Source organism: Gossypium hirsutum, chromosome A03 (genome assembly GCF_007990345.1).
Source record: "Gossypium hirsutum isolate 1008001.06 chromosome A03, Gossypium_hirsutum_v2.1, whole genome shotgun sequence".
Taxonomy (NCBI): Eukaryota; Viridiplantae; Streptophyta; class Magnoliopsida; order Malvales; family Malvaceae; genus Gossypium; species Gossypium hirsutum.
In genome coordinates, this window is record NC_053426.1 from 101,059,998 (window position 1) to 101,069,471 (window position 9,474).

Sequence of the window (9,474 nt, forward strand, 5' to 3'; positions counted from 1 at the left end):
TGGGATCTGCCAATGCCATTGTGAAATTTGGGAAAAGAGTGACCATTACGAGGCTAGAGTTTAATGTTGCTTCAATTGTAGCAATACATGCATTTTGGTATTCTAAATATCTAGAATCCAAAAGTGCAATTCTTGCAACTAATGGTTTTCTAGCTGTGCCATGGTAGTTTAAAGCAAGATGTATAGCTCCAAAATGGATGTGCGTATATTCTGCACGTTTCTATTCTGTTGGAAATTCTGCCGGAATTTCGAAGGTAACAAACTGCTCTGGGGATGCTGCATATATGAAAAAACTATCAAACCTTGAGGATTAAACATATTCTCTGACTTGTTTAGTAGATCCTTTAATCAAAGTTCTGATGGATTTTACAGGAGAAAATGCGGATTTTCTATAGGCGGAATAAGGATTTATAGTAGGAAGGTCTGTAGGCTGGACTTTATCTTCTTCACTTAGATATTCTATTTCATACAAAGAGGAAATCTTTTTTGCAGAATGAGATTTCATAGGAAAATCTGGTAAAGAGATAGGTGTAGAAGAAGTAGAAGGACGTGTTAATATATTATCTGCCATTGATGAAAAATGAAAAGTTTTTTTGGTGAGGTTGGGATCTGTCAATGCCATTGTGAAATTTGGGAAAAGAGTGACCATTACGAGGCCAGAGTTTAATGTTGCTTCAATTGTAACAATACATGCATTTTGGTATTCTAAATATCTAGAATCTAAAAGTACAATTCTTACAACTACTGGCTTTCCAGCTGTGGCATGCTAGTAGTAGCTGTGGCATGGTAGTTTAAGGATTCCTCTAGCATTACGACCTTTACCATTGTAACACAATTTACCCAAAATACACACATTTTCTTAAAATTTTTGTACTTTGGTTTAACATTAGTTCCGACTTATGAGTGAACAGATAGTTTGTGGCTCTTATAAACAAGGCTACAGAAGGCTTAAGCAGCGGTGAAGAGGATTAAACCCTGAACCCTGATCTCCTTCTCTCTTCCTGCCAGTTTTAAAGCCCCTGAAAAATAGAAAAAGCTTATCTCAACAGTGGCAATGATTTTACGTCTCTCCACTGCGATGCTCCATTCCTTCAGTTTGTCAACCACTACCCCAAAGCTCCTCTCTCATTTCACTCCCTCCTTTTTTCTCTCTACTTCCGCACTATCTCCTCGAATCCGAATTTGGCTCAATCAATCCTACAGCCGCCGAACCAGGGCCTTCAGTAGCGCCGTTGTTACCGCCTCTTCTCCAAAGAACACTGGGACGGATACCTTCTTTGCTGAAGACACTGTTTCCTGGCAGTCTCTAGGCTTATCTGATCGGATCTCTCAAGCTCTCTCCAATGCCGGTTTTGACAGGCCCTCCCTCGTTCAGGTGCTTTACCTTCTTCTTTTGATGAATTCACATCTGTTCCTTGTGATTTAAGCTCCATTTCTCGTTAATTTTGCTGTTCAACGCCTTTTTAAACAACAAAATGATTGGTATTTACCTTAGAGTTGGCCTGGCTCTTTACTTATTTGTTTTTGTTTAATCAATTTTGATGCTACCGAGTTAAAGAGCAAATCTGAAAGGGGTAGAACAAATTTTTTTACATCTATATATTTTATTATTCTAAACATATTACCGAAAACAACAAGCAAATGCATATATCATTTAGTACTCAATATATTTGAATTCGACATGGAGTTTTAGTTTATTGAGGCCAATAGTTAGTTTATCACCTTTGGTTTTTTTTTTTAATTTCTATTCGACCTTCTCACTTTTAACTGGTGGCTTTTGGTGCTTATTGAAAAACTTTCCCCTATGCATTATAGGCTGCCTGCATGCCATCTATTCTCTCCGGAAAAGATGTAGTAATTGCAGCAGAAACTGGCAGTGGTAAAACATATGGTTATCTAGTTCCTCTAATTGATAAGCTCTATGGTGCTCGGCATGATGCGGACAATGATTTGGAGAAAGCTACTGTTTCTTCACGTACCTTCTCCATTGTTCTTTGCCCAAATGTATTGCTCTGTGAACAAGTGGTTCGAATGGCTAATGATCTTTCAGACGATGATGGTAGACCAATTCTCAGAGTTGCAGCGGTGTGTGGTCGACAGGTATTTTTGTGAACAGCAACACATATCTCTTTGGCATTGGTAGTATTGATGGTTTTTAATGTTATTGGAACTTAGAGGATGCTTTTAAATTTTTTCAGGTGCATGTATATATTTGGCATTGTTCCTTTTTTATTGATAAAATCTGATGGTCACAAATATGACCCTTTACTACAGGGGTGGCTGGTGAATGAACCAGATGTTATTGTGTCAACGCCAGTTGCTCTTTTGAACAGTATAGACCCCAAAAAACATCATCGTTCAGATTTCATTCGTGCTGTAAAGTATGTGGTATGTTTTCTCACTCATTACTTTATATTCCTTTTAGTTATTTGGGAAACTACAAGGCCTTTTTTCTAAAGAAAAAGTGTGTTTACAATAATTGGCAGGTTTTTGATGAAGCAGATATGCTCCTTTCCGGGGGCTTTGAGAATCATGTTATTCGTCTTATACACATGCTCCGTTTTGATGAAAAGTTATTGTCTCGGGTGAATAAAGCTGGATCTGAGAATCCTGTAGAAACGAGTTCTGATTCTGTGTCACACTTTGACTTCGAGGGTGAGGAAGACATGCAAAATGAATCCATCTCAGAAGCTGAGAAAATGTCTGAGGGTGATGTTGATGCTCAGGACTTGATGGAAGAAACTCAAACTTTGACGGTCAAGAGAAAGGACTGGAGGAGAGAGAAAAAATTATGAACGAAGTAAGCAGTACATATTTGTTGCCGCAACCCTTCCAGTTAACGGAAAGAAAACTGCTGGTGCAGTGTTGAAAAAGATGTTTCCGGATGCCAACTGGGTTAGTGGAAGCTACCTCCATCAACACAACCCTAGGTGCTAAATTCTTATACTATTTTTTCCCCTTTCCATGGATAAACGGTGCTGCATTTAGTTATGGTTATTAGGATTGTTTAGATGCAAGTTATATTTATCTCTTATTCATATTTTATTGTTTTAAGCTTGTCACTGCTCATGTCGATCAGTTTTGCTCCAAAATCATCTGTGCTTGTTATCACCAAGGAACAAGAACTTAGAGATTTGTGATATCATTTTTCTTATGCATGGAGAACTAGGCTAGACCTGGCAATGTGTATCCATTGTGTTTTTGTATTCTGTTGTGCCATAATCATATTTAGGGTATTTTATATTTACATAACTTTGATGCTTTAATAACTGTTATCTAGACTCTAAAACATTTGTGTATTCATTGTCTTGTTTGTGTCATGTTTAGTTATTTTTTTCATATCATGTTTAATATTGTCAAGTCTAATTTAGGATATATCACAAATTACCTGATTAAAACTGCAGCTGTCGAACGCCCAACCGTAGTGTAGAAGCCACTATAATCATTTTAAAATAACATTTATTTCCTTTTGTCTGTTCATGTCTTTAAACTTTAAGGGCTTCTGACTCTTGGATCTTGATTGCCAAAAAGATGCTTTTAATCAGCTTTGGACAAAGGAAATGTTGATAATAAAAATAATTGACATATAGGTGAAATAAACTCCTGAGTTGTATGTTTCTTTGATAAGTTGATCATGTTTCTTTGATAAGTTGATCTGTTGTGGTTCGTAGTTTAGACATTGATAGCACCGACTCTGTTGGCGAGCGTTGTCAATGAGCTAGGGAATGTAGGAGTCTATGCTGAAACAGTTTAGTCATATTGAATTTAGTAGGTTAAATATGGTGTGCTTAATTGTGTTTCTTATAATAAAGATTCAGGACAGGACTTGTAAATTTGTCTGAAATGCTGAAACAATTAATATTTGAGGATCCAATATCTTGATAGTTTGACATTTGGAAAAACAGCTTTCCCTACAGAATCCAGCCTCTTCTTGTTTGGTTTGTTCTGTGGCATGATTTTCAGCTCCTTTATGCCTCGAGTTAATTGTGTATCTGCCTTTGTCACAAATCATCATTTCAATCCCTTAACTCCCGTTATTTTCAATGCAATATTTAGCTTTATTGGTGATTTGTTGTTCTTTTCCAATTTCAGATTGAAGGAGAAATGGATTGAAGTCACAACTGACAATCAGGTTGATGCACTAATAGAGGCTGTAAAACAATTTGGCTCAAAAGCATTGGATCATGGTGCTGGTGTTAGCCGAACCATGGTGTTTGGTAACACCGTTGAGGCTGTTGAAGCAGTGGCTAATATACTGCAGAGGGCTGGGATTGAGTGTTACCGTTACCATACAGGCCTCTCTCTGGCAGAACGTGCCGAGTCCTTAGATGATTTCCGAGCAAAAGGTGGAATTTTTGTGTGCACGGATGCTGCTGCTCGTGGTGTTGACATTCCAAATGTTTCACATGTCATCCAGGTGATTCAATTTTACTAGATCAATTTTATCGCGGTAAAATTATGCTCATGATAAATGAATAATCTTGCAACATGTGGCTCCTTTTATATGTAAGTAGGAGAATTAAACAAACTGTGTATTGTGTAACAATAATACTAGTAAAAGTGACTGGAGAATAGTTTCACCAAGGCTTATTTTGGTAGGGAGGATGGAAAATTGATGGAAAACCTTTTGTAGTAGTTAGAATTCGTAACCACATTTGCTATTTTATAGCTGAACTTTGGATTAAAGTTTCACTTCCTTTCTCCTTTCCACCCTTCTACCAAACTTATATAGGTTTTAATGAAAAATTGACTATAACTACATAAATGTATTGTCATTTTCTCTTTAAAGGAAATTATTGATTGCAACACCTTGATTAAGTTTTGCTTTAGAAAAGCAGGTTCCTAGTTAGAGTGATCTGGCTGTATCCTGACTTGGGCAACTTTATTTTTCCAAGTCTTTTCTCAATACACTGACAAACAGATAGCTGGTCAGATTTGCTGAACCAGATAATGCAACAATAATCTAAATAACAATAGGCATGCATACATGTCACACGAGCATAACCAATGCTAGAAATATAAGTTTTGAAGCAGTTTGGTACTATGGAATGTAGGAAGAAAAAGCATCTATATTTCTTCATACCTCTGTGCAATCACCTCTGAGGAATAATATAGACCACAAGGAAATCATTCCTATTAGAAGAGAAATACGTAAATAAATATTGGTAGGGACTAATCTGTGTCAAGTAGTAAACTTTTCCTGTTGCTGTTGGTTGACCAGTGACTATTGAGTACTGATATTATTAAGTAGTTGACTAGTGAATTATCTAATTTATGGAGCTAATCATCTGAAATATTGCGTTCTTTCAGGCAGACTTTGCCACTTCTGCCATAGATTTCTTGCATCGGGTTGGTCATACAGCACGGGCTGGTCAATTTGGAGTTGTTACCAGCCTCTACAATGAATCCAACCGAGATCTTGTTAATGCTATCCGTGCAGCTGGGAAGCTGGGTCAGCCTGTGGTAATTCAAAAAGCTTGCGCTTTAAGTTTAGCTAAATTGATAATTCTACACTCCTTAATCACAGATGGAAATGATAATCCTCTTCTGGTTCCCTCCTCCAATGTTCTCTCTCCTTTTTCTTTTCTTTATTTTCTTATCCTGAATAAATGCATAAGGCAGTGATTCAAAGATTAGGAAATCTTGTTATACAAATCAAATTCCGTATGCTTGTTTATGACATGCACTCTCTTGAGCAATGACTAAAATGTTATTTGTTGGCTGTAGGAAGCAGCATTTAGCAGGAAAAGAAGTTTCCGGAACAAGCTTAAAAAGAGAGGTAAGAGTTTGTGATTGGATTTTACATGCCAAAATTTCCACTTTATGGATTTTATACTGTATCTCAAAATTTTGATATTTTTGTTAAATTTAGCAGGTTCAAACAAAGCGGGACACATATCAACTGCTGAATTGATGGTGTAAGACATGGTACAGAAAGAACAATAGTTAGCCACTAATCTTGTATCATTATCACCCACGTGAGGATTTTTTTTTTTGTTACTTAAAGGTATGGTATTAAATATTTTAAAGAACACATTCCCATTGTTGAAGAGCTCTCCTACTCTCCTTGCTCTCTGCACAAACACAAGCGCCCACACACACACAAAGAAACTTGAAAAATGAAAAAAAAGAAAAAAAAAAGAAGGAAAAAGAAAAGAAGAGGAGCAGACAGATACTTTGTTTCCATCAAGTTCACCTGTCTCGCACTCTTGGACTTAATTAGGGTTATAGCTTCCTTAACTCATTGGAAAGAATGTGCATGGCAAATGCCATCTTATGATAAGTTGGATGTTCTTTCTGGAAGGAGATGTGGTCTATATGAAATGGATATGGCTGGCCCTTCCTAATTAGTTCTATTCCATAAGTTCCATAATTTTGTCCACGAACATGTTAAGGGATCAATTGCGAGTATCATCTGTATTTTTATGAATTTTGTTTCTTCGGGTATTGCATTCTTATCTACCATAGCTTGCATTGGAATGTATTGAAGCCCCAATTGTTGTTTCGGCATGTAACTGCACTGTGCCAAGGTTGTAGGAAGCCTCATCCTGGGGGGGATGGCATGAGGTTTCTTTTTGTTGATTCATGTACATCAAAATCCGCATCGGCTAGTCCTTGCAACTCAATCTGATGGCTTATAAACTAAAGGTCTGTTTTAGGCCAGACCGAGTTATGAAAGCTTCTTTACATGTTGAAATTGGAAAAACAGTTTACTTGTAATGGAGACAGTTCCATAATTTCAAATAATATTTCTGGCCTTCAGAACTAGTAAGATTTATACATTTGTATCTATATGTAATAAATATAGATATAAAAATCAAATGGGGTTTGATTAAAATTATAAAGTTGAGATAGTAAAAAATATAATGATTGAGGTTCAAATTTCACTATTCTCATGTATTTTTCTAGATTTATCAAAGTATAAAAGGTTATAAGTATCTTTAAAATAACATCTATTATTTTTAAAAAAAAATTAAATTTTTAATAATTTTACAATTGAGTTAAAATCACGATGAGTGATATTAATTTAACCAAACTCTTAATATTAGATAAAACTTTTGATTAAATTTTGTGTCAATTTAGTTACATTAACTCATTAGTAAAATTTAAAAAAAATGTTAAAATTCACTTATTGTGCAATTATCTATATATAACTAAATTTTGTGTCACGATATTAATTCAACAGTGAAATTATAAATAAATAAGTCAATTTGAGTAAAGTGTATTTATTGTCCTATGAAAAAAAAACTACGGTCGAAGTTATTATTTTACTTTTATCTATATTAATACATAATTATCACTAAAACCATCCCCTTGTTTTCTTAAAAATGTAATTATTTTAAAAAGTAAATTTTAGTGTTGTATGATTTATAAGGAAAAAATGAAATGAAATTCAACTGATGTGAGATATGGTATCACTTATTAATTTTTTAGTAACATTTTTTTGCATAAAGTGATTATTTTAAGAGACTCAACTATGGTGTAATAGAGTGTGTAATTTAATTTTAATTGAATTAACAATTTAAAAGCAAATTTATTAATTTAATTGGAAAATTTTTAATTGGCTATTGATATAACATCTTTTAAAATAATTTGGTTTGGAACAAAAAATAATCAAGTTACTTAAAAAATATTCGATCAAAGGTACATCCGAGAAAAAAAAAATAAATATATTTATTAAAAATTCACATAAAAGAAATAGTGCATTAGTTATAATGATAAAAGTTCAAACCTTATTATAGTATTATTTTATTTAAAAATATAAAAATATAAAAAGACAAAAATATTTTTATATTATCACTTTATATAGAGAATATTTTAATAATTTTTTAATTGAATTAGTGCTCGTATAATTTGTGACACAAACTTAATAAAGTATGGATAATATTGTTGAGATTGATGATGGCTTAGTTTGGATGGGTAGTGTGTTTACCTCCGGTGAGATTAAAAACAGCGGTGGCGGTGAGATTAGTTACTGTAGTGGTGAGATTGGATAATGTAGCGGTAAGATTAGAAACAATGGTGGACTGTGTGTTTGGATTCAAACGCAGCTGTAGTGGTGAGGTGAAAATAAAAAATGACTATTAAGGACATCAGATTAGAATTGATATATAATAGAAGTTTTTAAATTATTTTACTTATATAAAATTATTAAAATATGTGAATTTATAAATTCATTTAATAAAATATTAAAATTTATCTTCCAATATTTTATTATAAATATTTTAATGAATTATATAATCAATTTAAATTATTTATTGAATAAAATGATAATTATTTTTAATTTTTTATAGTTAAATATTCTTTTATAACAATGATAAATATTACTTTCGCAAATAGTAACATTATACTTGGATCAAATTTGGCTGCCAAATCTAAAAAAAATAAGATTGATAAAGAAACTCTCAAGAATAAAATGGTAGATTAATAAATAACAGTAATACCTCTGCTGCACCAGTGAACTTACTACTACTTTCAGCTCTAGTTGGTTTTGGGGATATCAGTGTGGTGAAAATTGATTTTAGTTGCACTAAAATGCTCAACCAAACAGGTTGCCAGTGAGGTTGGTAGCCCAACTGCTCCTCACTGGCGTTAAATGGTGAACCAAAGCTAGCTGAAGATTAGAATATAGGGAAGAAATACAACTCCTTTAACTTACAAATGAAACCATATCGTTTATATATATTGCTTTTACTAGCTAATGTACTCTTTAACACTCCCCTTGAGAAAAAAGAAAACCATGTTGTTGAACTCCAAGTGCTTTGGTCATAAGATCAGCAAGCTGTTCTGTTGTGTACACATGATACCTTCCTTGTTGATTTCATCTCCCTTATAAACTCACAATTGACTTCTGTATGCTTAGTTATCTCGGAGTTTGTAGCAATTTGGAGAGCTGCTTGACTGTCAATTTCCCTTAACATTCCACCCAACTTCAGCTGCTGTCGATGCCATTTCTCCTTCTTTCCTAATAATCGTATTTACTCTCTACATAGCCAGCCTTCAACAATGACTTGGTGAGCTTTTAAGTTCCATTTCCAAGACGCTTGTTTTAAACCTTATAGGGACTTGACCCCCTGGTTGCCAAAACCCACCCTATAAACTTCCTCATCTAAATCGTCTCGGAAGAAAGCATTATATACATCCATTATTGTATTGGCTAATCGTGAATAGCAGCAAATGCCACAACAGCCAGAACAATCGACAAGAGAGAATGTTGCTTCTTGTTGCTTGTACCCCTTACCTACGATCCAAGCCTTAAAACATTCCATTTCACCATTCTAACTTTGTAAATCCATTTGCAGATTTCAAGAATAGGATAAACCAATTAAACCATTAAAAACTGATTAGAATGTCAAAATCGAATAAACTGAAATAATTTTTTTCAGTTCAATTCTGTCGGGTTTATTTAGTTTTTTTTTTAATAATTTAATTTATACTTTAAATCATTTAAATACAGAATTATTGGAAACTAGA

At 34.0% G+C, this 9,474-nt stretch overlaps 1 pseudogene; it reads left to right on the forward strand.

The window, feature by feature from the left end:
- Window positions 1–882: 882 nt before the first annotated feature.
- Window positions 883–6,111, forward strand: LOC107886673 (DEAD-box ATP-dependent RNA helicase 22-like; annotated as a pseudogene).
- Window positions 6,112–9,474: the final 3,363 nt, after the last annotated feature.